Consider the following 12,093-nt stretch of genomic DNA (forward strand, 5'->3'; position numbering starts at 1 on the left):
TTGCTCTAACAAAGTACCTCCCCAGTTTGCACAGTGGTTTTGAATGGGGAGTTGAAGATGCTGCTGCAGTGTCAGTGGCATGAGGATGGAGGATGTTGGAGTCAACGAGGGCAGGAAGCTGGGGGGCCTCTCCCTGGCACCCTGCCTCACCCTGCCAGGGCCCAAGATCTGCCTGACTCCAGGGGACAGACTTCAGTCAACAGGTGGTTTTCCAGCCAGGCCACCAAGCCTGGAACTTGGTTCTTTTACAAAGCCATAGCCACCCCCCGCCCCCCGCCCCCGAAGAAATGGCGCCTCGGAAGGGAAACTTCGTACTCCAACTCTGTAGGAGCCATTTCTCGAGCCCACTTTTGCCTATTTTCTGGAGTCTCCCCTGCCAGCATCCCATCCATCCTCGGGAAGAGCGAGGGACGCTCGCTACAGAGTCTGGAGGGCGCTGGGAGGCATGTGGGCAGCGTCAGAGTGGCCTCGCCTGGGCGGCCAGAGGAGCCCCAGCCTCCCTCATGTGGGCCTCAGGAACTCGGGGGGCCCAGGGGAAGCCTGGAAAACCGAACTTCGCCATCAGCCTTCCTTCGAGCGCTGGCTAGAGGAGAGGGGGGAAGGGCCCCCCAGCGGTCTTCCCCCCACTCCCCCCGCCCCCAGCACCTCTGCCATCCGGCTGCACCGCCCAAGAAAGCACTCAGAACGCAGCTCTGAGCTCTCCAGCTCCTCGCAGGCCGGGAGAGGGTATCTGGAGGGGGCAGTTTCCCCCTCCTGCCCGCGTCTGACATCCCCACTCCCACCCAAGGATGCTGCCGCCGTGCCCTGTCCGCGGTCGCTGAATGTCACTGCTCCCTCTTCCTCCTGATCAGGGTAGACACAGCTCCCGAGGCATCTCCTACCCCCAAACTGTCGCGATCACCCGAGGGTGCAAGGCCCGGGTGGAGGACGAAGTTTGGGGCCCGGAGCGGCGGGAGGGGGGGGCGCTTTGGCGAGGACCGCACCTCTCAGTCCCAGCCCTGGCGGGCACACTCCCCGCCCCAAACGGCCCAGGCTTCCCCACCCTCCCGCGGACACCGGCATCCCCGCCCTCCCCCGAGGGCGGCGAGCGGAGCCCCCCAGGGCGGAGGCAGGTACCCCCGGGGCGGGGACTGGGGCGGGCGGGGTCCAGGCTGCGCCCCCGGCCGGGCCGGGCGGGCTAGCTGGCGGCGCGGGGGGAGCGGGGCTGGGCGGCGCTGCCTCGGGCTCTGTGCGCTGCAGCCCGGAGCCGAGGAGGAGGAGGCGGAGGAGGAGAAGGAGGCGGCGGCGGTGGGTCCCGGGCGGGGGGAGCGCGGCGCTGCGGACCCGGGCGGCTGGCAAAGGACGAGGCGGAGGCTGAGGAAGGCAGCGGGGAGACCCGGGCTGCAGCAACAAAGGGCAGCAAGCGATTGGCCGGGCTGCAGGCGAGGTTAGCCGGGGACCGGGGTGGCTGGAGGCAGCGGCGAACGGTGCACGTGCTTGCAGACACGGGCGAGTGTGGAGCCGGGGGGTGCACGCCCGGCGGGTAGGGGCTTGCTCCCCTTCGGCACGGGATGGCGAGGAAGGCTGCAGCGACATCGTTCTGCCTGCACCCGGCCTGGGGCTTGCAGGGTAGGGGCGTGTGGGGGGTAAGGATGCGAGCCAGGGGGCGGGCGAGTAGTCGCCCGGGACGGGACGGGAGAGGGTGGAGGAGGGGGCGGGATGGAACGCTCCGGGCGGCGCGCCCGTCCGCGCGCTCCGCCGCGGGAGCTGGCGACTGAGAACCTCGAATTTTAACTTCGCGTGCCCGCCCGCGCGCGCCCGCCCGCGCCCACCCCTAAATCCTGCGGCCGCCGCCAGCGATCAGCTCTCACACAAACTTTAGCTGCGGGCTAGGGGATTTGGGGTTGAGTGGGGGAGGGGAGAGGGAAAGGGCCCCCTGATTGGCGTCGTCCGCAGCCTGTAAGGCCGAACGCCTCTCCTGCGAGGAGACCCAATCCATGGCCAGAGGTAGAGGGGGCGGGCAGGGGGAAGTAGAGGTGGCGCGGTGTCTGGGAGAGAGAAAAAGGGCTGGACCAATAGGTGCCCCGGAGAGGCGGGCCCCGCGGGCTGTTGATTGGCTCTGGCAGTGGACCCGCCCCCGGGGTGGTTCCGGAGGGGGGATGATGGGTCGAGGGGTGTGTCTATGCGGAGGCGAGATGACCGGCAGGAACCTGCCCCAATGGGCTGCAGAGTGGCTAGTGTGTGCGTGACGGACAGGCCCGCAGGCCAACGGGTGGCCCTAAGTGTCTGCAGTCTCGTCCAATGGAGCAGCGCTGGGGCGGGGCTGCGGCTCGGGTTTAATGAGACTCCATTGGGCTGTAATCAGTGTCATGTCGGATTCATGTCAACGACAACAACAGGGGGACACAAAATGGCGGCGGCTTAGCTCCTACCCCTGGCGGCGGCGGCAGCGGTGGCGGAGGCGACGGCACCTCCTCCAGGCGGCAGCCGCGGCTTCTTTCTCAGGCAGCGGCAGCGCCCCCGGCAGGCGCGGTGGCGGTGGCGCGCGGCCAGGTCTGTCACCCACCCCGCGCATTCCCAGGGGGAGGAGACTGGGCGGGAGGGGGGCGGAAGGTGGGGGGGGGCCGGGGGCTTGTGACGCCCCTCCCACAGGCCTCTGCGCGAGGGTCACCGCGGGGCCGCTCGGGGTCAGGCTGCCCCTGAGCGTGACGGTAGGGGGCGGGGGAAAAGGGAGGAGGGACAGGCCCCGCCCCTCAGCAGGGCCTCCAGGGCAAGGGGCGGGGCCCGATGGTGGAGGGGGCGGGGCGATGCCGGGGAGGGGGCGGGGCTCGAGTGGTTGGAAGGCGGGGGTTCGGAGGGGTTTTCTGAGTGGGAGTGACCGGGTAGGAGCTGTGGGGGGCCAGTGAGCGTCTGGGCTGGGAGAGACTGGTGAGGGGGTGGGTGGGAGGGAGAACTGGAGGTGTGCAAGCAGGTGCAGAGTGAGGGGAGGGAGAGGTGCAACACTGGACACGGGGAGGGGGATTTGAGGGGTGTGTGAGGGCAGGTGGGAGGCTGCGGAAGGGGGATTGCAGTTAGGTGGGGGCAGTAAGAATGGGTTTGGGTGTGGTAGGTGTGGAGAGGAGTGGAACGCAGTGCGGAGTAGATCCCTGGATGGGGGGGAAGTATTGGGGGAATGTGAGGAGCAAGTACAGGTGCTGGGGTGGGAAGCAGGTATCTGGGTACGTTGGCATTGGAATTATAAAGGAGATCTGGGGTCTATGCAGCATTAAAAAAAAACATGGAAGAATGACATGGCTATGTTTGGAGTCTTGAAGGATAATAAGACAGCAGAGCAGAACTTGAGCATAATATCTGTAGCCGAAGATCTTATGGGGATGGGGGATTCAGGGGACTGAGAAAAGGAGGCGGGTGTAACCAAAAAAAAAAAAAAAAGGGTGGGGCTGGGCAGTGGTTCTGGGTGAATGTGATTTGGTGAACTGCTCCAGGAGTGGGGGCCCCCCGGGCAAAGAAAGGTGTTCGTTTGGGAGACCAGGTTGTTGACTGGCTGGATTTCTTGGGTGAAGCTTGAGCTGGAGTCTTGAAGGTGGGGCAGGATGTCTGTGTCAGGGGGAGGCCCTGAGTACTTACTACCTTGGGAAAGGACACTGTGTCTTTTTGAATTTGTGAGTACTTTGGTACGGGTAGGCTGCAGGAAGTTGTGGGAGAGGAGGGGCTAGATTACAGATCGTTTCCTGTGCCCCAGGAAGGAGTTTAAGCCCTGCATTTGGGAGAAGGCATTGGGATATGATAAACACAATATTGGGCAGAGGTTGTGAGAGAATAGTGATAACGAATTACAGATGTGGAAAATAAGAAAAAAGAACCAATGAGCCAAGTATCAAGTGTGTTTAGGGAGGTACCAAGAAATTCAAGGTAAAGAGTATATAAAGACTCTCCTGTATATGGACAGGAGGCGAAAGTAGTAAATGGGAATTAATTATATTGGGATAGTGTAAGTTCTGTGGTGCTGCAAAAAAGTTACTGTTATTACTGTAAATGAAGTACATTCTTCTTTACTTGTGTAACCCAGAGTTTTCTGGGATAGCCCCGAAATAAAATACTTCGATCCATTCCATTCTTACCCATTAATTCTTCACATATGTATCAAAATGGATTGGGGCAACCTTTCTATGTTTTTAAGAATAGGAAAATATTGCATGTTTCAGTAAAGGATAAGATTTTTACCTGAGAACCTCGACTTAGGGTTGAAGGTTGGGGAGGTGAAATGATGACTTAAAAAGAGAGAGAGAGAGAGAGAAAGAGAGAGAGAGAGAAGCTAGAGGAAGGTGGTAACATTAAAGCAAGAAATTAGGGGAATGACTTGGTGGTGATGACATGGTCAGTAGTAAGTTTTGCCTACCAGCCATACCCAGGCCTCTGAGTAGAGTGGAAGTTCTGTTGTTGCCGTTATACCAAATGCTTATCTCATGCACATCTTGTGAAGATAAGATTGAAACTGTCAGACATAAGGCATAATGTGAATGAAAGGTAAAATAGGGTAGTATGGGAAGGTAGCCGAGGAATTTTAGTAAGTAATTTTAATGTACTTCAGAAATCTTCATGGATTTTTACATACCAGTTAACCAACTGGTCTGGCTTTATTAAATGCCAGGATTCCTAACAGGTGACTTTTCAGTCTCTCAGGTCGTTTTCTATAAAATACCTTCAGTTTTCCACATGCATATACTAGCTGGTATTTGTATAAAGTAAGCAGAAAGGAAATTGTTTTATGGAAGTTGGGGATGTGTGAGCTATAGTGATCAGTCTGCTTGAAGAATGGTAATATTACATGGATGGGAGAAGTGGGATGAAGGGATATTTTTCTTCTCTTCAAATGCTTTAATTTGCATTTCCAAAGCACCTTTTTTGTAAGACAATCTTGCACAATTCTTTCTTCTTCTTCCTCCTCCTCTTCCTCCTCCTCCTCCTCCTCCTCTTCTTCTTCTTCTTCTTCTTCTTCTTCTTCTTCTTCTTTGTTTTTAATCATCTGTTCTACTGTTGCTGAATATTTGAGTTGTTTCAGTTTGGGGAAATTGTGAATAAAGCTGCTATGAGTGTTCCTGTCGCCGTCAACTGGTAACACACATGCATATATTTCTCTAAGGCCTACACCTATGAATGGAATTGCTATTTCATAGGCGGGGTGACCATTTATAACCATTTATCCTAGGTTATGCCTGTTGTCGCAGTGTAACCACTAATATAACATCTTTAATTCTCAAAAGTGTCTGGATGATGAGTTGTGTGTCACTCTAGTCGTGAGGTATGCGTATCTTCAACCTGACTAGATACCAAACTGTTTTCCAAAGTGTTATACCAGACCACACTCCCTTCTGTGATCTGTGAGAATTTCCATTGCTTCTTGTCTTCTTCAAATCTCAGATGTGCTAGCTTTTCAAATGAGCCAATCTGGTAAACTTTGCATTTATCTGGTTAGTAACCAGGTTGAATAGCTTTTTTTTTTTTTTTTGAATAGCTTTTCATATATTTATTGGCTGTTTGGATTTCCTCATTTGTAAAATTTCTGTCCACGTCTGTCCTTTTTATTTATTTTAAAAATTGGGCCTTGTGTCTTTTATTGGTATTTCGAAGTTCTTTATTTACTCTAGATACAGATCCTTCGTCATGTGTGTGTTGCAAATGCCTACTTCTATTCTGTGGCTTGCTGTTTCACTCACTTTATGGTGTCTTTTAATGAACAGAAGTTCTTAATTTTAATGGAGTCAAATTTATTGGTCTTTTCTTTATGGTTAGTGCTTTTTGTGTCTTGTTTTAAGACTCTTTCCTACCCCCAGGTCAAGAAGATATTCTCCTATGTGGTATTCTCTTCTAAAAGCTTTATTGACCTTAAAAAAAATGTTTGAGTAAAATACATCGTTCTTGACCTCATCCTTGCCATTACAAATCTATTTTTGCTTTTGTTCACTTTATTCTGAACTCTGTCTTGAATTTTTACTTGTCTGCAACTATAACTAAGGACCAGGTGCTGACTTCCCCTGTCTCTTAGGAGAAAATGGTCAGATAGACAGAAGTTCAGCCAGATTAGATTTTACAGGTCTCCAGCTGACTGTATTACCCTTTTTCTTTTTATGAGCTAGCATTTTATTGTGTTCCTGCTATGTGTCTGCCACCATCTTTGGTTCTTTCATATTTGTTATTTCAATTATTTCTCTTAACAGTTCTGCCAAACAGGGGTGTATAATCTTTTTCACAGAGGACAAAACTGAGACTTAGATTAGATTGATTAACATGTCCAGTATTCCACAGTTTAGTTAGCTGGCAAAGTGGGGACTTGATCCCTGAACTCTCTCTAGGTATGTCCCATCACAGCATACCTCCTTATTGAATGAAGATTTCAGAAGCCGATTTGATGAGTATCCAAAACCAATGAGGGTACCTTTCTTACTTGTAATGTAACATGTCCTCATTAAAGCACACAGAGGGGCTCCTGGGTGGCTCAGTGGATTAAGCATTTGCCTTCTGCTCAGGTCTCATGATCTCAGGGTCCAGGGTTCTAGCCCCAGCTTAGGGCTCCATGCTCAGTGAGGGGTCTGCTTCTCCTTTTCCCTCTAACTTTATACCCCCACCCCGTGGTGCTCTCTTTTGTTGTCAAATAGAATCTTTCTTAAGAAAATAAAGCACACATAGTTTCTTTGAAACTCCATAAAATTATTGATTTCTCCATCTATATTAAAGTAAGTAAAGTTAGTTAGTGGACCTTAAGGAGTCTTGGGATAGGTGATAGAGGTCCTGTAAATCCTTGAAATTGTATGCACATGTCTGTATGTACATGTGTTCATTTTAAAAAATAGATCTATAATTTTCTTGGGGTTCTCAAAGGAGAACCCTAATTGGTTTTCAGGCTATATAGTATATTCTGTTTGAAGACGTTTGTAATAAAGGTGATGCAGAATTCTCATGATCTGTATTTTCAAAATAATCTTGTAAAAATTCAGAGGTCAGATTCTTTTTTCTCAATATGTTCTCAGTCTTTGTCATTAAAGCCTGGTTAAAACTAATTTATAATTAGGAAGAAATCTAGGGTTGAATAGGAATTTTTAAATGCCAAAAAAAGACATTCTAAATTTAGTTGATTATTTCTTAAGTGAGAGTGCTTAGTTATAATATCATCATTACTAATCAGTGTACCCTGGCTCCAAAGGCCTGATGACTTCAAATGACTTTTCATCTTGTCTCTAAAATCCTCTGTTTTACAAGGGATCAAATTTCCTGTGAGGCTCCTAACAGTGTGATTAAAGTTTAGAGACTGAAACTATTGAGCACTTAAATGTAGGGACGACTATACAAACCTAATTCTTGGGCTTCACCAGGAGATTTGGGGCATGTCTCAACTAATTTGTGATGATGATGTTGAAACTAATCTTTGCTAGGGATTATGGAAGCCATAATAGTTTATTGATGGTTCAGTTATTGTTTGTTGAAGCAGATTTACACAATTATAGTTTAATGACATAACAAGGATATTGTCAACTAGGAGAGCATGACATGAAAAATTAAACTTCCAATTAATATAATATGTATTAGTTGAAATGATAATTTTCATGGTGATTTAGCCTCTTAGAAATCCTCGGAAAACATTATTAGCTTGTGAATTGGAAACTCTATGTTAATGAGTAGTGAGAAAGAATTTAGTATTATTCCAAAAAAATGGTGAATTAAATATTCAGTTCAATTAACATTTGTTGAGTGCCTACTCTGGGCTTGCTGATGAGTTAGACTCATAAATATACGTTGAACAAGATTGATGTTGGGAGAGATGACGTACTGGTTGCTTTAGTTTGTTCAGTCATCCTTCCTTCCAGCTTATCCTGGACGGATGCTAGTGCCAGAGTGAGTCAAACATTCAGCAAATTTGTGCATGTGTGTGGGTGCACTTGACTATGCCGTATTGTGTCACTGCTCCTGCATGGGCTTCCTGTTACTTCATCTGTCATGTTCACACGGCTCAGCCTGTTTTTTGTTAATCCAACTTTATTTCTTCTCTTCAACATGTACTGGCTCTAGGCACGCATGTGGACTTGGTGTCTCTTTTGTTAGGCTCGTTCATGCTTAGCTCCTGTGCTTTCTGCTGGTTTCCCTTCATTCATTCACTGATGCATTGACTTAGCAAAAAGGCACAGCTCCCCTCTTACTTTCAAGCGGTGGTCCTGGGAAATCTAGGGACATGCAAAGGTGAAACCAAACATGAATCCTGTTTTTAAGAATTTTCACAGTTCTAGTAAGGGAGATGAAGTCAGTACACGAACGAGCATAATACAAAGTGGAAAATGAATGCTAAAATATTATGATCATAAAAAGCGACCTGATAGACAAAAGGGATGTAGAGCTTCTGAGAAGGTGTCAGTTCTTACTGGACCTGAAGGATTTGAATTTTCATTTGGGTAAAGAACCCCAGGCGGTTATCCAACTTCTGCCTTGTCTTTCAAGGTCCAGTTTGTGTCCCATCCATCCAAGGGGTGTTGTACCCACTCAGATAAAGTCATGGTGGTTTCCAGACTTTTTTCCTTCTGTAGCCAGGATCCCTTTCTGTGAAGTGAATCTTAAGGAGAAACCCATTATGAAGGGGATATTTAAAATGGAGCTCCTTTGTTGGGTGCAAGGAGTTGTGTGGCCCTAGTGTTTAACCCCCAGGGGCATCTGCGGGTGATACCCCAGGCACTTTCTCTTAAGAGATCCAAGGAGGCTAATTTAAAAGCCATTGGAGACACAGGAAAGAGTTTAGGTTTTAGCATCTCAAGTAAAATCCTTTATGATTTGGTGGTCTGAAGCCTTGACCAAGTCATGTTTCAGTTTTCCTTGTGCAAAACAGGGTAACAGTGCTACTTCGAAGAGTTGTTTTATGGTTTACTGATAATCTGTGTATAGGTACTGATAATCTGTGTAAAGTGCCTGGTCTACAGTAGGTGTCAGAAAATGGTTGGTACCAGGTTAGTGCTTTTTATTTTTTAATGACCTTTTTTTTAAAAAAATATTTATTTATTTATTCATGTGAGACAGAGAGAGAGGCAGAGACATCAGCAGAGGGAGAAGCAGGCTCTATGCAGGGAGCCCAAGGTGGGACTTGGTCCCAGGACCCCAGAATCACGCCCTGAGCCAAAGGCAGAGCCGAAAGCCAAAGGCAGACTCAACCGCTGAGCCACCCAGGAGTCCCTTTTTATGACTTATTGAGGTGAAATTTACATAATGTAAATTTAACCATTTAAAGTGAACAATTTAGTGACATTTAGTACATTGCCAATGTCGTGTCACTACCACCTCTTTGTAGTTCCAAAACATTTTCATCAATCTAAAATAAAATCCCTTACCCATTAAGTAGTTTCTCTTCATCCCTCCACTCCCCAGACACCACCAATCTATGTTCTACATGTGGATTTGTCTATTCTGGAGGTTTCACATAAATGGAATTATACCATATATGACTTTTTGTTTCTGGCTTCTTTTGCAGCATGTTTTTACAGTTCATCCACACTGTACTATGTATCAGTATTTCATTTCTTTTTATGACTCGATAATATTCCACTGTATGGATATACCACCTTTTGTTAATCCATTCAACTTTTTAATTTTTTTTACTTTTTACTTATTTTTTAAAAGAATTATTTAAATTCAATTAATTAACATATAGTATATTATTAGTTTCAGAGATAGAGTTCAGGGATACATCAGTTGCAGGTAACACCCAGTGCTGATTCCATCATGTGCCCTCTTTAATGCCATCACCCAGTTTCCATTTAGCTGTTGATGGACATTTGGTCTAGGTCCATTTTCTGGCTATTGTGAATAGCGCTGTTACAAACAGGTGTGTATGTGTACTTATTTGAGTACCTGTTTTCAGTTCATAAGAGTATATGCCTAGATGTTGAAGTGTGAGGTCTTATGGGAATTTCCTATTTAGCTTTTTGAAGAACTACCAGTGCTTTGTTTCTGAATTGCTTCTTATGCCTCTAGCACCTATCATAGGGCTGCATAGAGTGAATATTTTGGTAAATTTTGTTGCTTGTTCTTTGATTAGTATTTGTAACCTCTCCTTCCAGTTCATATAGTTGAGGCCTCAGGTATCAATTTTCAGGGAAATAGATGTATCTAGGACTTGGAAGTTAACAAATACCACCGTATGGATTGATGTTTGACGTCGTCAGACAGCAGATACTTGTTAACTGAGGACACCGTTTTGAACGAGTGTGCCAGTAGTCTGTGCTGGGTGGTTATACAAGGAAAAAAGTTAAGGTCTCTTCCCTTCAGCAGTGTATGTTCTGTTTCAGAAGATTTGTGGTTCCTCACTCAGTTACATAAAAGGCTGTGAAAAAATCCAGGAGCATATAAAAGTGAGAGAGCTAAAAATAACTTAGCAAGTAAAACCCAGAATGACAAAAGAGTAAACTCTATTGTTAATCTTTCTTTCTTTTTTTTTTAGCCACTGTTTTTGGCTCATCTATAACATGACTCGAGTGTTATGACATTGATTTTGAAACAACACACAACGTTAGTGAGAGCCTTGAGGAGATTTCACATGATATTTATGATCCAGGGTATTTTGACTCCTCTTATGCTGACATGAATATTTCTGAATAGTGTTGATATTTATATAATACTAATGAAGCCAAAAGCTCGTGTTGGACTAAGCATTTCTCTAGATCTGTTTAGAATAGTTTGTAATGAATGATGTAAATACATCCATACAACCGTATAATTTACTGATATTATTTTGTAGTTAAAAATAAAGTGATTCAAAACCTTAGAAAATAGAATAATTTAATTTGATGTAACATGAGTCCCCAGAATTAATTTGGAATGGTTCACTCTCTTTTTGATAGCCTTTTAGTCCAACTTTAATTTTATAGAAAAAAAATGAAAAGAGAATAATGATTTTTAGGGTTGTACTTCTGATACAATGTCCTATCTACATGTGAAACAAATCCTAGTGCTCTAAAAAAGAGAAGTGGTATAGATAATTCCAAATGGGGCGGGGGGGGGGGGGGAAGCATTCCTATTTGGCTTTTGAATAAATTACGTGTTTTTTTTTCTTTTAGATTTGTCTTTATAGTTAGATACTGCTTAGACTAAAATTAAAAGGTTTTCAAGCTATTAGAGTATACCAATTTATAGTGGGGCCAGTGGGATGTCAGTAACAAACTCTCCTAAGATTAAAAAATTTGCAGTGGATAATATACAAAGTAGGTAATATACATGTGTTTAGTTGAGAATTGGCTACAGATAAAAGACTACTGATTTTGTTCCTCTCCTGGCTCTGTGTGTGTGTGTGTGTGTGTGTGTGTGTGTGTGCGCGTGCGTGTGCGCATGCGCTTTAACACTGATTCTGGTTGTAGCATGGAGCTGCTGAGTTACATCTGCTTCTGCCTAATTAACTCTGTTGGTTGGTGTCAGATGAGAGCTAATTTTGAGATTAAATTGAGGAGTGGGGTGTGTGTGGCTGGGGGCGGGGAGAAGAAGGATCTAAGGTTGCTTGATGATTTTGTATAAGATCAAAATGCAGTTATTCACAATGTTGTTTTAAATTTATTTTTTTGACTTTGAAGTGAAAATGATCAATATTGTCCTAAAATGTGACCTGTGTCAGTACATACTCTCGTGGAAACTGGTACATCCTTCTCTTAGGTGCAGTTATTGGCCATATCTTGATTATCCAGTCAGTATGTAGATGCCAGGTGACCTTTGGGACAAATAGTGAATGTTTCCTGGAAAGTTAATAACTGAGCCTCAAACATCACTTGACTTTTTTGTTTTCAGACAAGATGTTACACCTGCCTGGCTATTTGAGTAATTCCAATATTTTTTCCCCCATGATGCGCTTATTTCTTAGACTCTAACACAGTACTGGTGTTTTTTTGTTTTGTTTTGTTTTGTTTTTGTTTTTGTTTTTGTTTTTTTAAAGTAGGCTCCATGCCCAACGGGGGGCTTGGTCTCACAACCCTGAGATCAAGACCTGAGCTGAGATCAAGAGTTGGATGCTTAACTGATGGAGCCACCTAGGCACCCCTGTCACAACCTGATTTTTAAAATTTGGAAAACATGTTTGTTCTGAAAAGAAGAACA

General features: G+C 46.1%; 1 protein-coding gene across 11 annotated transcripts in view; it reads left to right on the forward strand.

The window, feature by feature from the left end:
* The first annotated feature begins 681 nt into the window (after positions 1-681).
* Positions 682-12,093, forward strand: part of KAT6B (lysine acetyltransferase 6B) — a 186,531-nt gene continuing 175,119 nt past the window's right edge. For 3 of the 11 annotated variants that reach the window (XM_072756285.1, XM_072756288.1, XM_072756291.1), the window contains exon 1: positions 1,297-1,426. The gene's annotated coding sequence lies outside the window, so the exon portion shown is untranslated. Of the gene's footprint in view, positions 1,113-1,268; positions 1,427-2,157; positions 2,533-12,093 lie in introns of those variants that run through there. The other 8 variants (XM_072756282.1, XM_072756287.1, XM_072756289.1 and 5 more) reach the window with 7 other exon arrangements.

The sequence above is a fragment of the Vulpes vulpes genome, chromosome 4 (genome assembly GCF_048418805.1).
Source record: "Vulpes vulpes isolate BD-2025 chromosome 4, VulVul3, whole genome shotgun sequence".
Lineage (NCBI taxonomy): Eukaryota > Metazoa > Chordata > Mammalia > Carnivora > Canidae > Vulpes > Vulpes vulpes.